Source organism: Equus przewalskii, unplaced genomic scaffold, assembly GCF_037783145.1.
Source record: "Equus przewalskii isolate Varuska unplaced genomic scaffold, EquPr2 ChrUn-13, whole genome shotgun sequence".
In the NCBI taxonomy this organism is placed as follows: Eukaryota; Metazoa; Chordata; class Mammalia; order Perissodactyla; family Equidae; genus Equus; species Equus przewalskii.
The window spans coordinates 6,234,910-6,255,436 of NW_027228750.1; the positions used below are offsets into that span (position 1 = coordinate 6,234,910).

At 41.6% G+C, this 20,527-nt stretch overlaps 1 long non-coding RNA gene across 4 annotated transcripts in view; it reads right to left on the bottom strand.

The window, feature by feature from the left end:
* Window positions 1-975: 975 nt before the first annotated feature.
* The window catches only part of LOC139081624 (uncharacterized), a 28,325-nt gene continuing 8,773 nt past the window's right edge, over window positions 976-20,527 (bottom strand). For 2 of the 4 annotated variants that reach the window (XR_011536771.1, XR_011536770.1), the window contains 3 exons: window positions 13,233-13,332; window positions 4,818-4,916; window positions 994-4,573 (listed from right to left, as the gene is read on the bottom strand). This is a non-coding gene — a long non-coding RNA (uncharacterized lncRNA). Of the gene's footprint in view, window positions 4,574-4,817; window positions 11,993-13,232; window positions 13,333-20,527 lie in introns of all 4 variants that reach the window. The other 2 variants (XR_011536773.1, XR_011536772.1) reach the window with 2 other exon arrangements.

Below are 20,527 nucleotides of genomic sequence, written 5' to 3' on the forward strand. Positions count from 1 at the left end.
CCCTACTTCACCCTCTGTTTCCTGGGATTAATTGGGAATGTTATGCATAAGAGATCAGAAAAGGGTCATACATAAAGAACAGGTTATAATTCGTCAGGATATATTTCATATTTCTTAGGTAAAAAAACCCCCAATGTACTAAATATCCTTGTCTCATTTAAAATATTCACATGAAGTCTACATTTATTGGCCTTGAAATCCATTGTTTTCAGTGTTTTTGGTGGAAGCCTCATAGGCCGTGTGCAACGTTCATGCAGTTGTACATCAATGTCACGTTGAGAACTGCAGTCTGAGGCTCCCTCCTTCACGCTGTCCCTCAGATGACATCTGTCCGAGAAGGCTGAGTGTCGGTGCCAACCAGGCCATGCTCTGACCCACTTGACGACCCTCAGTGTGTCTTTTGTGTACTCTCCTATCACTAGAAGCACCAATACATGTTGTACTCTTTGTCACTGAAAGTAACGGCATGGTCTTACATGGGGACCTTACCTGCTACTCAACCTTTTCTTAACCTCTTCTTATCAATGCCCTACAAGTGCCTTTAACTTAAAACTTCTGCCACTATCTCATTACCTTCTCCACCCAAACAAGAAGAATGAAAACAGCAGCAGCAATAGCCAAAACAACTTACTTTTTCGCCTCCCTCTTCTCTACCTACACTAGTCTCTCAAGGTGGAAACCTCAGTCATCATTCTCAGTTCCTCATTCTCTCGCTCACTCGCCACATCTAATGGTCTACCAAGTCCATTTATTTATTCTCCTTCTTCACATACATCAGATCGATAGACAGCTCTATTACCATTATCCTGGGCTTTGCTCAGGCCCTCAAACATCTCTCGGCATCTCTCCCTCAGGTGTCTCCAATTGCAATTTATTCATGTACTGCTGCCAGAGTTAATTTTCTAAAATTCAAATCTGATTACGTTACTGAACCAAAGCGGGTTTGCTTCTTGGTGAGTTGAAATCAAAGCCTTCACCAGAAGTAGTTGTCACGCAAAGTACAATTTATTTGCAGCAAATAAGGAAACCATATAGAATTACTTTCAAAGCTGTGGGTTCCTGAGCAAAGGGAAACTAGGTGACTTTTATTTTTGGTAGGGAATGAATATTCAAAAGGGAAGTTTTGTCATCACGTGTAGAGGTCGTTATTCACTTGCACAGGTGCAGTTTGAAAACATGCTTCCACATACATCACATGTTATGGTAGTAAGGCCTAAGCTCCTCCTGGGGTGGAGATCTTAACATTAAAATGAAGCAAAGGTAACTTTCGGACACTTCTCAGCCCATCTGTGCAGGTGTCGCTCTTGTGGTGGTGTTTGGACCAGTTTGGGGTAGTTGGTGATTGCATCTCTTAATATAACTAAAAAACAACTTTGAGAAACAGTTAAGTGCTTTCCAAGCCTCCTTTGAGTTACTCAGGGCAGTTAGTCACTGACAAACATGTCACTTCCTTGCTTATAAACTTCTCATGGCTCCCTACCGACCTTGTGGGATCAACTCCCATCTTCTTTGCACACCAAGGTCGTTCTAATCTGAATGCTGCCCACTCTTCCAGCCTCTCTCCATGCTGTTCTTTCCCACTTGTTTTGCTCTCTCACCTCACCTGTCCTCACAGAGACAGTGCATGCCTCTGGGCCTTTGATTGTGGTATTCTCTGTTCCTCAAAAGCCCTTCTCTACCTTCTCTGCTTAGACAGCTTCTATTTTCTACTCATCCTTCAAGAGTCAGCTCAAAGGTCACTTTGTGAGCCCTTCCCTGATTTCTCCAGGTAATTGTTAGTGCTCTTCTCTGTACTCCCAGAACCCTTGAGACATATCTTTACTCTAGCTTGTTTCATACCCAGTCGTGATGGTTTGTCTACATGTTGATCTATACTGTTAGCCTGTGAGCTCCTTAGTGTATGTTGCTCCTCTCAGCATTCCCAGTACGCAGCACAGTGCTTGGCTTACAGGAGGTACTCACTTGGTGCTGTGGGAGGTGGAGAAATATAGAGCATGTTTTCTCTCTTCTTTTCTTTCTCTCCTCCAACCAAAAAGTTGCAATAAGACATACATATTCTTTGTGAAAAATTAACTGCAATGTGTGGTAATAAACAGAGGCTGGTGTGTCTTACTGATCTGGAAGAAGAGAGATATTATTTGGGAATGGGAGGTCAAGGAAGAATTTGGTTTGCATCTTGGAGAGTTGTCATTCAGTAGGTAGAGAGGGGGAAGAGGAAGGACATGAAGGGAAAGAGAAACATCATGAGCCAAAGTGTGGAGGCAAGAAAGCACAGGGTATGCCCAGGGTTGGAAGGGGACACAGCTGGAAGCGGGGATGGGGGTGGTAGGTGGGACCAGGCTGTGAGGGGCCATTAACCACAGGCTCAAAGGAATGGACTTTCTCCTGTAGGCAACTGAAAGTTTTTGACCAAGGAAGTACCTGTTGACAATGACATTTTAGGATTAATTAGCAGGTAGTGTGCAGTATGGGCTAAAGCTAGAAAAACAAGTTAGGAAGCTATTGCACAATCCAGGTTTGAGGAGGTGAGGCCTCATCCATGGTAGTGACAAAAGGGATTAGAAGGAAAGGGTGGAGAGGATGGAACTGAATGGCCAGGGTGACTCCTCAGCTGGCAAGGAAGAGACGTAGATGACCCAGAGATTCTAAGCCCAAGAGACAAAAATAGTAACTTTGACAAATAGGAAAGTGAGTGGAAAGACTGTAATTTGAGAGGAGATAGTGAATTTTATTTGAGACTGGTTACATTTGAGAGAACTGCAGGATATCTGAAAAGAAATAGCCAGCAGGTAATTGGAGATTAAAGACGATATCATGTGGTGGTCAAGAGCACAGGCCTAGCCAGACAGAGTTTGTATCCTGGTCACACCAGTTATTAGATGCATGATTTTAAGTCTCAGTTTTCTCGTCTGTAAGAGGGATACAATTATAATACTTGTTTCATAGGGTTGTTGGGAAGATAAATGAGATAATTGTACATAAAAGCACCTCTCACACACAGTGTCTGTCTGGCACATGGTAAGGGGTCAATAAATATTGGCCATTACCATTAATAACTAAAATTGAAAAAAACCTTTAGAGTGAAGAAAATATTTTTATTTTGTTTTCCCAATAATTATGTAACATAGGTATCACCATTATTATCCCATTTTAGTGAGGAAACCATAGCTTAGCAAGGTTAATTGATCACATTACTAGTAGGTAGCAGAGGCAAGGCTCAAATCTGGGTTTTCTAGGCCAAATCCTATGCTATTCTGCTGAATGTGCTAACTCTCATTTAGATGGGGGATAGGCGGGTAGGGGGCCAATCATGCAACCTCCAAGCACCACCAAATTTCAGGACTGGATTTTGATGTAAGGTCCTTATTATCACAGTGAAAATCTTATGTGCACTATACCAAAGCTATCAAGTCCAGGAAAGACTAATACATTCTTAGAAAGGGAGTCCTTAAAGTTATTCAGTCTCTGCCAAGTTCAGCTAAGGTTCTCTAATGCCCACCTCACCTCCACCAACTTTGCAAGGCTCTAGTACATATTTAGAGAGAGGTTTTCTCCTTTAATTTAGAACACAGAATTCTAATAACAGTTTGATACCTGTCAGCAAGAATCTCACCTGGCTGGAACAGCCGCCCATAAATCTCACATTTCAAGTGATTCCTCTAACATTAAAACGATTGAGAAATTGTGTTGAAGATGAAATTGACAATGAGTTTCTGCCTGGTAGCTGTGAAAATGGTTATTGCTGACCCCTTTCTGTCTTTGAATTACTGCTTAGCTTTCTGTCTGGACATATGGAAAGAAGAAATCTTTGGGGACTTGCCAGATAAAGCTGGCTTACCTTGGATTCCTGAACGGACAGTATGTCTAAGAATAGCCTCCAAGGGGAGATGCAAGAGAGCTGAGTGGAACCATAAGAATTGGGCATTTTGTTCACTTTTTCCAATAACTCCTTTAATTTAAGAAGTGAATAAAGTCATGGCATAATGCCATACAGAATGAATTGTAAAAAGCACTGGAGAAATAATAGGCACTTTTGAGAAAGCTCTATTATTAAAAGCATGTAAGGAATGAGATGGCCAAATCATATCCTTCCAGGAAGGCATCAAGGTAGGAGACTAGTCTGTTGGTTTTATGAAAGGTGGAGACAGGAAATTTCAAATTCTAATCCTACCTTGGAATGCTGATTCCGTCACAGCCAAGGGTGTTTTTTATTATTTCCACGCCTCTTTTCCCACATCTATAAAAAGGAGTTAATCAAGGGTGTTGCTGAAATTTAACTTGTTAATACGTCAAGTGCTTTGAAGATGAAAAGAAGATTATAATATCTATAGTTAAGTCCTCTTTTAAGAAATGCAGGTTGAAGTTAAGATTTAACAAATCATATTGTCCCCAAATAGCTTGGGGCAAATGAAGGTGGTTTAGCTTTGATGGGTAACTTTCCCTGACTTTACTCAGACACTGCAGTTGGGTGGAAAATAATTGATGGGCCCCTCTTCTTTGGCTTTTCAGGATTTTGTTGAGAGGAACAGGGAGGAAATAGTTTGTCTCCATCAGGATGAGAAAATCAGGAAATCTAAAGAAAAATAAAAATGGAAACAAGTATTCATGGTGAGTCCTCCACCAACCACGCCCACCCACCCTCGGGATAATCTGGCGGGAACTCAAAGTGAGCCTAGAGAGCGGAGTTGGGCTGGCCAGCCGTGCACGTGTAAAACAGCTCTCCTGGGCTCAGAGTTTTGTGAGTGGTATTGTTAAGCAGATAACGGAGAGGAGGAGACAGAGGCTGTGGGGTTAGCTAGGCCTATTTCCAGGTTTACCTCAACTCTTTCTAGCTGTGTGATGAGCAAGTTACTTTACTTCTTGGAACCTTGGTTTCTTCCTCTGTGAAATGAAGATCACTCCTTCCTCCTAGGATGCTGTGAGGAGAAATTGAAATAATTGGTATGAAGTACTTGGTAAATGACTCCTCTCTGTAATCTGACAGTGATTTTCATCCTATTTCTCTTCTTCCTTCAGTCCAGATTGTCTTTCTCAGAAGCTTCTGAAATACCAAAGTGTTGGATGATCGTTGTCAATTCTGAGCTGTTGGGGTTGTTCTATTTACTTTCCACGTTTTCAAGGGACAATCGTAAGTGCACATTTCCGCCGTGAAACAGCATTCCAGGCAAGGAGACTCTGTTCAGCCAAGGTCGTTTCAGGGGGAAACCCAAGTGAAAAAAAAGATCCTAGATTATTTTTTAAATCCCAGATCTCAGTGCAGCTGTCTTTCTAGTCCACTGTCTTGCAACTGACATCCTGGTATTAAATTCCTGAGAATGAAAGCTCTCTGAAAACATAACTCGCTACAAAGGCGAAAGGCCTGGGACTGCCAGGTACGTGCTTTTTAGACTGTATCTATTATCAGAATGACCAAGGCCCTCTCGTCTGAAGTGAAGGAGCTCAAGTAGGCATTCCTGCAGGGCTTTTGTGAGGTAGCATTGTGTTCCCAACAAATTCCAACCAAAAGTCCTCACTGAGATTCACAGTTACCTAGAATAGTCAGAGCTGAGGGGAGTTTAGAGATGGTGACGTTGCTCCCATACCCTCTATTTCACTGTTGGGGACACTGAGCTCCAGGTTCCCAAGAGATGTAAGTATAAAATAGGTCAGAATCACTCACCGGGAAGGTAAAGATCACTCAGCCCTACTCATTCATGAGCCAATCTATCAATGTGTGATAACAGCTGTAGGAAAAAGTCACCAGGATTTACAGTTACAGCTACCTGGGTGCCTAAAAAGCATAAAAAGAACACCTTAAAAAATTAAACTTCAAATCAGGAACAATGGATTGGGTGAGTCCTAGGGGTTGTAAAATGATGGATGGGACAAGTGTGTCAGGGACAGATTGTGGACTGTAACACCTGGATTGTTGAGAGTTACTTAAGTGAAATAGCCGGAATGGAGTAGCATGGAATAGCCAGTCTCCCCTCTCCTCTCCTGGCTCTCTTCATTAATATGAATGCTGTCAGCACTGGCATCTTTGAGTGCAGAGGAGAAAGATGAAATGACAAGATAGATACTGTATACATGTTATAATTTGAATATACCCTCAGTGTTTGGCCATACACCAATTTTGCCATTTGTGAACATGCTGTAGCTTGATTTATAAAGGAATTAATTTTAGAGGGAAGAGGGCATGCTGACATCCTTGGTACCAGGCTATCTGTTTGAGTTACATACGGGGTATAAGTGGGAAGGAGAGAACAAGGAAGCAATGAAGGTTATACAATGCCACACACCTCTGATGTTCTACCTGACCCCAGAATGCTTAACCTGGAGTGAGGATTGAGACAGCTCAGCTCCTTAAGTCCTTGGCTGTCACCAGAGAAAGAGCACGCCCGCCATTCATCACATCTATGAATATCGACAAAGTCTTGGGATCTTCAGCCTGAGTTAAATGAGGTGCATGGTCAAGAGCAGAGAAGAAACCCATAGCCAAATTCCATTTCACCTTCCCATGATCCATCTTCCAGTCTGTCCCAAATTCTTAACAATGTAAGAGAAACAGAAGGTCATGCAGCAGAGCCTGTTGCTGTGATTTTAGCATGATCTCTTGGGGGTTCCTCAGCCTTGATCCTCCTTGGCCAAGGTGGGGTGTGAGGGTGAGAGCAAGAGTGAGATTGTTCTCAGTCTCCCTAGTAGTTGTTACACTACACATGAAAAACACAGACTCTGACTATATCCTTAATGTAGAATAAGCTATTATGTTGCCCCAATTTCTTTAGTTTCTGTATTTTCAAAAACACAATGAGCTTTCATCATTTCACTTCCCATCTGTGCTCTAGCAACACTGTCCCAACATGCCATTCTCCAAACACTGTGTACCTTCATGACTGTGCACCTTTATGCACACACTCATTCTGCCTGGGACCCCCTCTCCCACCTCTGCACCCAGCCCGTTCCTCCTCATCCTTTCAGGTCCAACTCAAATATCGTCTCCTCTAAGAAGTGAGAGTTCTATGTATTTTCCTCAACTATATCCTTATCAAATTGGCATAGTACAAATATTTATTTACATCTGTATCTTTCTCACTAAACTCTGAATTCCTTGAGGACATTGAAGCTGATATTCAATTTCTAAAAGAAATTCCATTACTAGCACACTTTTTGGCATATGAAACATATCCCATGAATGTTTACAGAATGAAGAAATGAATTAAAAAATCCCACAGCCAAAAATAAAAGAGGACTGACTTAACAGGGAAAAATATTTTCAACAAATAAAAGAAAAAATTATTACTATCCATGACATACAAAGATATTTTTCAAATTAATAAGAAAAATATAAACATAACATCAGAAAACAGGCAAAAGTAGGGCTGGCCCCATGGCCGAGTAGTTAAGTCCACGCGCGCTGCTGCAGATGGCCCAGTGTTTCATCAGTTCGAATCCTGGGCGTGGACATGGCACTGCTCATCAAACCACACTGACGCAGCATCCCACATGCCACAACTAGAAGGACCCACAACTAAGAATATACAACTATGTACCAGGGGGCTTTGGAAAGAAAAAGGAAAACAATAAAAAAGAAATTTAAAAAAAAAAGAAAAGAAAAACAGGCAAAGGGAAAACATTACAATTAATTATCGAAGCAATACAAATAGAAAATAAAACTTATGAACATATTTCAACTTCGTTACAAATGGATACAAAATCCCTTCATTAGCATCAAAGGGAGGCAAATTTAAACAATGAGATCATTTTTTTCCTCTATCAGCTTGTCAAAGATAAAAACATAACATTCAGTGTTGTTGAGGGTCTGGTGAGAGAGGCAGTCTGGTGAGTATGAAATACAATCTTTCTGGAAAGCATTTTGGATGTGTGTACATAGGTACCAAAAGTCTTAAAAGCGTTTCATATACTTTATCCTCATAATCCCAGTTCTAGGCATCTATTTATTTAAAAAAATTAGATATGTAGTAAAAATCCATGTATAAGAATGACATTCAAAGAAATATCTATAATACCAAAAGTTTGAAAATAACATAAATGTCCAAAAATAAAAGAATTATTTTTAAAAGCTCCATACAATGGAATATCATACAGCCATTACAGACACGTTTTCAAAGAATATTTCACAGCATACATAGGAAAATGTGTCTCATATAACATTACGAAAAAGAGTGAGATGCCAAATTGTACCTGTCATATGTTTCCAGTTTTGTAAAATTTAAATAGCTAGACAGATAGACATGTATGAAAAAAAAACCCAGAAGAATATATACCAATATGTAAACTGCAGTTATATCTGGATGGAGAGATTATGGGTGATTTTTATTTTCCTTTCCATAATGTTATAACTTTCTTGTTTTCTACATTTTTCATTATAAGCTTTTATACTTAGATTAAAAATTTTAAAAGAACAGTGAGCTATCACTACACAATTATCAAAATGACTTAAAAAATAGTGGTAACACCAAATGCTGATGAGGATGCAGAGAAAGCGGATCACTCATACATTACTGGTGGAAATGTAAAATGGTACAGCCATATGGAAAAGCATGTGGTAGTTTCTTACAAAACATGTGCTTATCAAACAACCCAGCAACTGCACTCTTGGGCAATTATCCTAGAGAAATAGTAACTTCACACAAAAACCTATACACAAGTGTTCACAGGAGGTTTCTTTGTAATTGACAAAAACTGGAAACAACCCAGATGTCCTTCAGTGTGTGAACGGTTAAACAAACTGTGGCACATCCATTCCTTGGAATACTGCTCAGCAGTAAAAAGGAATGAACTATGGATATACACACAACAACTTGGATGTATCTCAGGGGAATTATGCTGAGTGGAAAAAAAGCTAATCTCAAAAGTTTACCTACTGTGTGATTCCATTTATATGGCATTCTTGAAATGACAAAATTATAGAGATGGGGAACAGATGAATGGTGCCATGGGTTAGGGAGTGGAGGTGGTTGTGCCTATGAAAGTGTAGCACAAGCAATCTTGGTGATGGAACCGTTCTGTATTCTGACTGTGGTGGTGGTCACACAAATCTACACGTGATAAAAATGCATAGAGCCAAATATATACACACACACACTCAAACACACACAAATGGTGTATATAAAAGTGGTGAAATATGACTAAGTTTGGTAGACGGTATCAACATCAGTTTCCTGGTTGTGATATTGTACCATAGTTGTGCAAGACATCATCACTGAGAGAAACCAAGAGTATAGTGATCTCTCTGCACTACTTTTTACAAGTGCATGTGAATCTACAATTATCTCAAAAAAAAGAGTTAAAAAATAAATCAACCAGAACCTAGAAATTAAATGAGATTTAAGATACATATCAACCAATTGAAATGTGTGCTTCCTATTTGGATCCTGATTAGAACAAAGTATAAAAACATGTGACATTTGTGAGATACCGTAAATGTGAACATTGGCTGGATAGTTGATGCCATTAGGAATTATAGGGTTTTTTAGATACAATGATAGTATTGTGGTTATGTTTTAAAAATAACTCCTTATCTTTTAGAGATTCAAACCGAAATATGTAGAGCTGAAGTTGTATGATGTCTGTATGTGCTTCAAAACAATGTGAGGAGGAAGAGGATGATGTGGCAATTGGTTAGGTTTAGCCATAGGTGGATGTGTAAATTGGTATATGTCATAATTGTCTACCTATTTTTGTGTATTTTCAAAATTCTCCATAATAAAACTTTTTTAATGAGGGAAAAATAAAAAGAAGGCCAAATCTCCATGGAAACCATTCAGAGGTACTTATCTGCTCATCAGTAAAGCATGTGGCTTCTATCTAGGCAGCTTGTGTACCAGGCACTGTGCTAGGCTTTAAAGATATGGCCAGATAGAGGCGGCACCTCCCCAGAGCTCAAAAGTTAGCAGGAGCAGAGAGATTGTAAAAACAAATAAGTACATTTCTAGATGGTGAGTGTTAATAAGAACTGACTGTTCTCTGCACAGTGAAATGGTGTCCGGGCCGAGTCTTCAAGGACACGCTGCACCTGAGTCTGTTACAGCAGGAGGAGAGTTCTTTAAACCTAGACTCAAGTCCCAAATAGGACTTAGCATCACCTGTTTTCACATCAATGCTTTTCATTTTAGATCCCTTTCCAACTGAAATTGTATTCCATTCCTATTATCAATGGACTCTGCTGTCACCTTCAAGGAGCAAGCAAAACAAGACTAACGATGTTTACTGAAGTCGCTCCCTTCTTGTAACAGGCTGATCTGAACTCAGATTCAATCTTTTTCATCACCAACCACCACCTCCAAGGTCCTTGAACCTTTCAGCTGTGGCTCCATTATATGGATATTGAGTCAGAGGAAAAATGTTCAACGAGCCTTTTAGAGGGAAGGACATTTGGTTCTGTGTCAGAAAAAAATTTTAAAAACAGGAGATAATTGCATTTGATGAGGAGAGTGATTCATTTCACCTTGATAAAATGGAAACAAATGAGAATAAGTTGTTTCATTCACACACACACACACACGCACACACACACACTATATATGTATAAACTTGCATCATGGCTGCTGCCTAATCAGTTGTAATAATGTAAAGGACGCCATGCGTTAACAGTATTAAGGCCATAAATTACGTTTCACAGAGTGTGGTTTCTCCACAAAGCCACTTGGCAAGGTGCACTGTGATTAATGTCACCCTAGGGAAGGCACGACAAAGGTAAAGATGAGGAAAGGAGGGGTGGCAGCAAATGAGACACAGAGACAATAGTAACAGCCTCTTCAGCACTTGGCCTGTGAGGCCAGTACCCTCAGACTTCATGACTGCTGGACCACGCATACTCAGCTTATTTTTACAAAGACAAACAAACTACCCAACACTTTAGAAAAGCATTAACCTCTGTCCTGGATATCGTTGTTGACATACATTATTTATCAGTGCCGTGTTCCATTATTGCTAAATAGGAAATCAATAGATTAAAACATAAAAGACCTGCAGAAATAACACCACCAGATAAAGGTAAATCTTCTACTGGGACTTAGCAGGAGGCCTGGCCACCGGAGCAAAGCACTTTTTTCTGTCTTCGCCATTTGTCACTATTGACTCTGCCTGTGAGAGAGGAAGAGCTCCAATGCCTTGACAAACAATGTTTTATCCTCCCTCACGGTACAATTTGCAACCTTCAGTCTCATTTGAATTCTTACCTCTAGAGTCTTTATTCTGATAGGAGAAACCATAAAAGAATTAGGTTTTTGTCTCTGAAGTCTGCCTATAATTACTTTTAGTATAAAATGGTTCCAAAACCTGGAACATAATGATTTTGAGGGATACACAGCTTGGCGTTAGGTAATAGGTTTGAATACAGTACATAACCAGCTATTTGCCAGGAAGCAGAGAAAGGAGGATCCGTGGCGGCAAGAATAAGAAAATGCCCTCACTTGGGTCAACCCTTGAGCTTTGTATGTTTCAAGGAGTTGCTCATTTACTACCTCCACATGGTTTAATACCCTCGTCCTCCAGTTATGAAAGACTATTCTTTGGGAGATGGCCTGATGATCCAAGATGTCTTTATTTCGATAATAAGGAATAACAACTCACTCTAGGCAAGTCATAATTGATGAGATAAAAAATGTTTTTCCAGTGTAATTTAACAAACACCTGTAAAGCTTCTTCAAATATCACCACTAGGTATTAGTGGATCCATGTTTGTTCATCAAATATTTACAGAATGCCTGATCTTTGTTAGTCAATAGCCAAGTGCTGGGGACACAGTGATGAGTAAGACAATCCCTTCTATCTTAGTCCATTTGGGCTGCTATAACAAAAATACCATAGATTGGGTGGCTTATAAACAATATAAATTTATTTCTTATAGTTCTGGAGGCTGGAGGTCCAAGATCAAGGCACCAGTAGATTCAGTGCCTGGTGAGAGCCAGCTTCTTGGTTCATAGATGTCGTCTTCTCGTTGTATCCTCACATGGCTGAAGGGAGCTCCCAGAGTCTTTCTATAAGGACACTAATTCCCTTTATGAGGATACCACCTTCATGACCTAATCACTTCCCAAAGGACCCGCCTCCTTCACCATTACATGGGGGGTTAGAATTTCAACAAATGAACTTTGAGGGGACACAAATATTCAATCTATAGCACCTCCCTCATGGATCTTACAGCCTGGGAAGGGAGACAGTCTTACACAAATAATCACACAATTAAGTAGTTCATTGACATTGTGGAATCAATCAATAAATCTCAGGGGTTATAAGAAAGGACGATGAGGGTCTGGTCTGAGCACGTGAGGAAGGCTTCCTTGAGGAAGCGATGTTTAAGTTGAGAATGAAAGGAGTCAGCTAAAGTGAGAAGGGGGGAACACTGGAGGTAGGAAGTAAGTCTTTTTCTCCAAAAGTTCCCAATAGAGCTGGGAGCCAGAAACAGGTAGGAGTAGTTCTGACCACACATAGATTGTTAAGTGTTATATTGGGGATGTAATGTGCTATAGGACCATGGATGGATTCCAGCAGGATGAGCTTTCCTGAGCCTGACCCTGAACCCCTCGCTACAGTGTGGAAGAGAGCAAAAATGAACAAGGCAATGCCATGAAACAGTGTGACCCCATGGGACAAGAACAGGAGAGAGAATTATTTTTCTTGGTTTGTCTGCTGAAGTGCTGTTGATGCTTGATAAAGAGGAAATAATGGGATCATCCTTGTGATTATTTCCTCACTCGGATAAGTACTTCAGCTTTTAATTTCTCTTTTGGAAGATGAAAATAAGGACTTGGGAAAGATGCCACATATTCTAGATCTGAAAAATTAAAAATTCTCCTCCTTTAGCTCAAGTGCAGCAAAATATTCCATGGTAAATATTATTTTTAAAACACATGATAGCTTTGGGGCCAGCCAGGTGGTGTACTGGTTAAGTCCATGTGCTCCGCTTCAGTGGCCTGGGGTTCACAGATTTGGATCCCAGGTGTGGACCTAGCACCTATTGTCAAGCCATGCTGTGGTGGCAGCCCACATAAAATAGAGGAAGGTTGGCACGGGTGTTAGCTCAGCGACAATCTTTCTAGCAAAAAGAGGAAGATTTGCAACAGATGTTAGCTCAGGGCCAAACTTCCTCGCACACACACACACACACAAAAGCATGATGGTTTTATGAGTTGATACACGTGAGAAACTAGGCCAAGAGTGTGTGAACTGATTCTGTGAACTCTTCATTCATTCACTTGATGGGTATTTAATAAGCATCTACTTCATACCTGGCAGACAAAGTCCTTGTCCTCATGGAGCTTGCATTGTAGTAGGAGAGGTAGATGATGAACAGCAGAGGTAGATGATAACTTGGGGTGGTTATAAGTGCTGTAAGAAAACAAAGTGGACTCAGGTAATGGAGAAAGACAGGGATGAGGACAGACAGAACTTATTAGGATAGAGTGGTCCAGAAAGCCCCTTCTGCAGGGCCAGCTTCATGGGTGTGACCAGTGTAACTGCATAGGCCACCACACTCAGAAGGGAACTCTGTGCTTGGAGCTTAATCCTCTGCAACCATCATCTTAAAATTTTTAATAATGTTATTTCTGAGTTTGTGATTTGCAGGTGAAGTCTGATAGGACAGTGGAGCATGTGCCGGGGGCTGGAGGCCTCAATTCCCATGTGGTCTCACCTCCTGCCACGTCCGTTGGATTCTTGGCTTCCTGCTCCCCCAGGTCCTAGGCAACTACAGCCACCCTCTGCCCCAGTGGGGGCCTGGGCACAGGCACAGCCAGAGTCAGGGTGGGCACAGGGTGGGGAAACCTGTGAAAGTCTGCAGTTAACCCAGAGGTATCCCTGTGCACAAAGGAACATGACATTAAATGGCAAATAAAACATACCATGACAGGTCAAGAAAGACCACAGAAGAGAGGAAAAAGCTTTTCTTCCTGCTTTTGAAACAAGAGGCCCTGCCCTGCATTTTCACGGTGCACTGAGCCCTGCAAATTATGTAGCTGGCCCTGCCTCTCTGAGGAGGGCCATTTGAGCAGAGGCCTGAAAGGAGGGAAGATGTGGGTGTGGGCACAGCAACCAGAGGAAACTTTAAGTGCTAAGGCCCTCAGGCTGAAACAGGCTTGACAGGTTGGAGGAACAGCAGAAAGGCTGGTGTGGCCAGGGCATTGCTAGCAAGTAGGAGGGTGGGGGCATGAGGCTGGAGATGTAGCCAGGGGCCGGAGCGTGTGGGCTTTATAGGTCATGACAGGAGTCTAGCTTCCAGTCTAGATGGAAGCTGTGAGAGTGTTTTAGGCAGGAAAATTATACTGTCTGATTTATATTTTTAAAGGCTGTTTTCTGAAGATGGTGAGATTTATCTTATTTTTAGTTCATTAATCTATTAACTCATTCATATTCCATCTTGTTGTTGAAGGGGTCAGATGGCCTTGAATGACAAGGCATGAATGCCAGTGACATGAAAAGGGCAGTGGCAGGAGTGACTTGAGCCCAGGTGGAAGGGAGAGCCCCTGTCCATTGAGACCGTGGGTGAAGCTGGGAGCGTGTGGAAGCAGGAGGAAGTGGGTGGAGGGGAAGAGTCTAAGGCCTTCCTTTCCTTTGTGAAGTGAGAAGCAAAGTCATGTGCTGAGAGTGAGGGGTAGCTGGGGGATGGGATCTGAGGACAGAAGAGAAGGTTTGGGACATCTTTTGAGAGGAACAGGAGAGCTGCAGATGTATTCCTTCTTCATTCCTATCGACTCATCCATGTGAGACACAGACTGTGACGTGACTGCAGGGGTCTAGCATCTGCTTCCTCCTATGACTGGAGTCCTTTCTAATCTTCCCGGCCAATATGATTCAATCATTCGTTCATTCAAATATTTATCGAGTACCTATTATGTGTACTGGGAATATAGTCCTGGATAAAGAAGACAAGGTCCCTACTCTCATAAAGTATGTATTATAGTCAGGCAGAGAGACTAAATAAGTGAACATACGAAATTATTTCAGATAGTAATAACTGGTAGAGAGAAAAGAAGACGCATTGTAATGTAGTAGAAAGTGGCGGCAGAAAAGGTAGGATGGAATTCTTCTCTAAGTTGAGTGGTTGGGGAAGTCCTTTCTGAGAAAGTGACATTTCAGTTCCAATGCAGAGGAACAGAGGAGACAATCATTCCAAGCTTCAGGGTACCCAGGCCGGGGATCTGGTGTGAAGGCCCTTGGGAATGAACCTGGCTTGTTTGGGAAAACAGAAAAGGTTGGTATAGCTTGAGTGCAGTGAGCTAAGAGGAGAACCATAGAAGATGAGTTTTGAGAGGCAGCCATGCCAGGGCTTAAAAGCCACGGGGCTTTTAAGGGTAGGCTGAGGAGCTGGAGCTTTATTCTAAGTTCAAGGTGAAGCCATAGGGGGGTTTTAAGCACAGCAGTGATGTGCTTTGCTTTGCTTTTTTATAAGATCACTTTGGCTACTTACTGTATGGAGAATGGATTGTGAGGCTCATGAGAGGGAGAGCAATTAGGAGGCAGTTGCAGGAGTCCAGCTGACAGATGATGGTGGCCTGGACTGGGTGAGGGCAGCGTAGGTGGAAACAAGTGGACAAATATATGTTAAAAATATTTTGGAGGTAGAAATGTTAGGATTTGCAGGAGGATTGGACATGGGGATAAAGGAAAGGGAAGCATCAAGGATGACTCCTAGGTTTGGGCTCAAGCAATGGGTGGACAGCAATGTCGTTTCCTGAGGTGAGGAAGTCTGGCGTGGGATGGTTGGTGGGTGGAGAGAATCAAATGTCTGTTGCACACCCTAATAATGGGACACTCACGGCAGGAATAGGCTATCACGCTGCTGATATTAGAAAACTCTCATATTGGGTCTGAATCTGTTTCCCTGCAAATTTACTCATTCATCCTAATTCTTCTCCTTCAACAAAAGGAATTGGCCTTCGTCTTCCCTACATCGCAGTCCTTTTCTTTACCTGTGTTGAGGAGAATTACTACGCCCTTCTAAGTTTTCTTTTCTCTGAGCTAAAAGTCCCTAATTTACTCAAATATTTTTCTTATTTCTGGATTACTGCAGATTCAAATTACTCTTCCTTCTACCTTATACCAGTCTATCATGAAAACTTCAGCTAGATCCATCTTCCTAATGCACCAGTTATTAATCACCAAGGGCTAGGCACTGTCCTGGGGAAATATAAGTAACAGGTGCTAAAATTAGATTCTTCTATTTCAATTTGCTAAGGCAAGAAGACAACAGGTGCTATATCTTAAAAACATACCATGCAAAAATTCCAAAGTTAGCCGCCAAGAAGATCCTTAAACTCTGCTCATAAGAGTTGAGAATGGAGATTGAGAGATTTATGCAAAGGACAATGTGTGGCTGTGAATCCCCTTCCTCCCAAGGGGAGGGGGAGGGCTGCTTCCCCTTTCACCTCAGGGCAAGAGAAAAGGGCTTCGGGAGGTCATTTGGTGAGCTTGATGTGTGACACCAGAGTTAGGGGGACATGGGAGACTGGTGTCTGACTCCTGTCTGGAAAATCTAAAAGATAAAGATGGGCTGACTAGGGGCCGGCCCAGTGGTGCAGTGAGTAAGTTCACATGTTTTGCTTCAGCGGCCCGGGTTTCGCCGGTTTGGATCCTGGGTGCAGACATGGCACCACTTGGCAAGCCATGCTGTGGTAGGCGTCCCACATATAAAATGGATGAAGATGGGCATGGATGTTAGCTCAGGGCCGGTCTTCTTCAGCAAAAGGAGGAGGATTGGCAGCAGATGTTAGCTCAGGGCCAATCTTCCTCAAAAAAAAAAAAAAGGTGGACTGACTAGTTGTTCTGATGGCCAAGGTGGAGAAGCAGAGGCTGCACTGGGGAGCCTGCCCATGCAGAAAGTGTGGGGGCAATGAACATGAGGATATTTCTCTTGGAACTCCTGTGGATCATGTGGGGATGTGGACTGACTTGGAGCCATTTTGAGTTCTGCCCTACGGGGCCACCTAGAGGTCTGTGTAGAGAGGGCTGCTGGGAACCTGGGGCTGAGGAGGGTGTCATCTAGAGGAAATGCATCACCTGTGTCAGAGGAAATGCTGTTGGACCTTCCCAGTGAAGACTCTCAAGAACCCACAAAAAAGCCCAAGAGAGAATCAGCTTTCAAACAGGTCCTCTAACAGTGAAGCCCTGTTAAGAGAGTACCAGTCGAGAAAGAGCGTTCCTGCTTCCTTTAGCTGTGATCCCTGTCCCCTGGCAACCATAGAGGCACCAGAAATCACGCTTAGCTAGGGAGAGGTGAAGCAGTAGGTGAGCAAAGGAGAAACTATGCTCCGCCACTCCTTCCTGCCGAGGGACCCAGCTGGGAAATGGGAGGAGGTTCATCTTTGAAATTTTGATCATGACATGGTCCTGCACACTATTGATTATTGAATTAAAACTGCGATTATGACTTAAAGAGATTCTAAGGATGAGAAAGGAAGACCTTGCCCCATTTTTAAGACGCATTGGAAGTTCAGAATAAAGTTTCAAAATAAAATGTCAAGAGTCCTCCCTAATCAACATTCCGGTTATACACAGAAGAAAGTAGTGTTCACTTTGTCTTCTCTTTCTTTAAGAGTTCCTTTCAATGTCTCTCTCTTGCCTTTTAGATTAAATCCAAACCCCTAAGCATAAGGTTGATGCCCTGTATTACCTGATCTTATGTATATTTTTCAACTAACCCTCCGACAATTCCAAACAGAACATTTGACTTCAGTCAGGTGGTCCTTTGTGCTTTGTAATAAGAGTTAACATTTATTGGACATTTATTGTGCTAAGGATTATATCATTTAATCCTCACGACAACCTTTCGAGGTAGAGATTTTTATTATTACCCCCATTTTACAGAAGGATCTGAAACCACTACTAAATGATGAGGCTCGGATTACAACCCAGACAGTCTGACTCAAGAGCCCACAATCCTGATAGCTAAGCATATTGCTGCCTCTCTCGTGCGTATATTCTTTGCTCTCAACCTACCTTTGGCATGTTCCCCTGCCTTCCTCTCCTCTGCTGATGCCATCCCAGATATCTTTTACATCCTAGCTCAAACTCCTCCTCTGTGAAGACTTCCCTAATTGTTTCAGAGTTACTTCTGTTCTCTGAACTTCCAAAACATTTAATCCATATCAAGGACTTTAAAACTTGAACTTGTGCTGTTTGTTTCTCTATCATCATTTCAAGCATGGCATTGAGTAAGCCCCTCTACGTTCCTTCACAGATAAGGCCTGTCTGTGTTCCATGCTGTTCTTGTATTCACCAGGGCAGCGGCTCTCCAACTTTAGTACAGAAAGATATCAACAGACAGTTCACAGAAGAAGAAATGTAAATGACACTTAAATGGATGAAAAGAAGCTGGACCTCATTATAATAAGAGACATGCAAAGTCTCACTGAGTTGCTCTTTATCACCTGTCAGAGAGACAAAAATCCCAAAGTGTGGCAGTGTACTCTGACGACAAGGCTGTAGAGAAATAGAACCTCTCATACATTGCTGGTGGGAATGCAGACTGATATAACTCTCAGAGAACGGAATTTGGCAGTGTCTAGCAATGTTACGTGTGCATTCCTTTTGACCCAGTAATCCTACTTTTGGGAATCTATCCTAAAGATACACAGGCAAAGTCCGAAATGCTGTATGTTCGAAGCTATTCTTTGCGGTACCGTTTGTAAAAGCAAAAGGCAGGAAAAAACCCCAGTGTCAATCAATAGAGGCCTGGTTGAATAACTACAGTACCGCTGTATAAAAGAGTACTGGGCAGGAATGAGGAAGGATTGCTGCAGGCTGCTCTGGATGATTTCCAGGATCTCTTGTTAAGTGAACAAAGCAAAGTGAAGAAAAATGTGTAGAGTATGCTACCACTTACGTAACAAAGATAGGGATATGACTATTTATATATTTCATTATTTTCTCAATAGGAAACAGTAGAAGAATAAGCTAAAACTAATAAAAATTGTTATCTATGATGGGGAGAAGTCAGTGGGGAGGAAACTGGGATGAAGACAGATCTCCCTGAATGGACCTTGCTTTATAGTTTTGACTTTGGAACCAAATATTTTATATAATTCCAAACCAGAATAGCTGGACATAATGTTCATCCACCTGTGGAATATGCTTGCCAAAAAATAGTCAATCTAATCAACCTTCTAACCATGAGCTTATAGAATATAAGAGACATAGGGGAACACATTAAAAACAGCACCATGAGGATACACTCAGTCAAATCCAGAATGTGGGAAATTCTATAGGACAAATGATACAGTTCCCTCAACATAGAAATGGTATTAAAATAATGAAGAAGAGCTGTTATAAATTAAGAGTCACACCAACCAAACACAATGTGTGGATCCTTTTGGATCCTGATTTGAAGAAACCAAATGCAAAAAAACATTTTTGAGACTACTGTGGAAAATTGAACATAGACTGTGGATTTGATAATACTGAGAAATTACAGCTAATGTTGTTGAGTGTGATGACGGCATTGTGGTTATGTTAAAAAAATAAAAAGTCTTTATCTGTTAGAGGAACATACTGAAGAACTGATTGGTGAAAGGATAAGATGTCTGGGACACACTCCAAAAGATTCCAGCCTCACCTCCTCCAAAAGAATGGTACAGGTGGGTGGAGTTGAAACAAGAATAATGGAATGTAGACAGTTACTGAAGCCGAATGATGGATACATGGAGTCCATTATAATATTCTCTCTAATGTTGTATATGTTTAAACATGTTCAAGATAAATGTTAAAAAAATTTTTTTTAATTAAAAGAAAATGATGCAGGTTTTTGGGCACCAAGGAGATTCTGATTCTAGACTGAGGATCTTTTAAACAAGAGCCCAGGTGATTCTGACCCAGATAGCCCAGGACCAGACTGAGAGAATCCACTCTAGTCTAGCGCTGCCCTAGATAGGGAGCTAACCCTCGATAGATATTTATTGATTGAAGATGAAGACTATATTTTGCTTAGGAATTGAAGTTGGACAACTCTTTCCACATGGAAAAAATATAAGAAAGATCAACTGTGATAAGAACTGACAAAGACAAGTATTTCATGGGACAGACCAGAATGCCCAACTCCTGGGGTTGCATAATATCATCATTTCTGTCAGAGTCAATTTCATAACAGGGCATTCCGGATTCTCCAAACTCATTAATGGAAGGATCAGTTGGATTCCCAAAGACTTCCTAAGTGGATGCCAATTCTGCAATTCTCTTTCCTCTGGCTGTTGGGTTGTGCATGCATATGGTTTCTTTAATCTGGTTTGTTGCAGGGTCCAGCAGTCTCCTCTTCTACCCACATGCCAAGAAAAGCATGTTTTCTGAGGCTTGTGACTCTTCCATCCTCTCAATTTGCTTACATGCATATTTTATCTCAGTTACCGAGAGCAGTAAAGAAGGAAATCATCGGAGCCTGGGCTTCTGTACAGCAGTCCCCTAAGATCGCTAAGAAAGCAGATCTGTTTAGGTAAACCAGAAGTGAGAACCCTCCCGAGGCACCTGAGCTGCTGAGTTTAATTGGGTTGCAGCTGCTTCTCCTCCTCCTGCACTCATTCCTGGTTCAGCCTGCAGA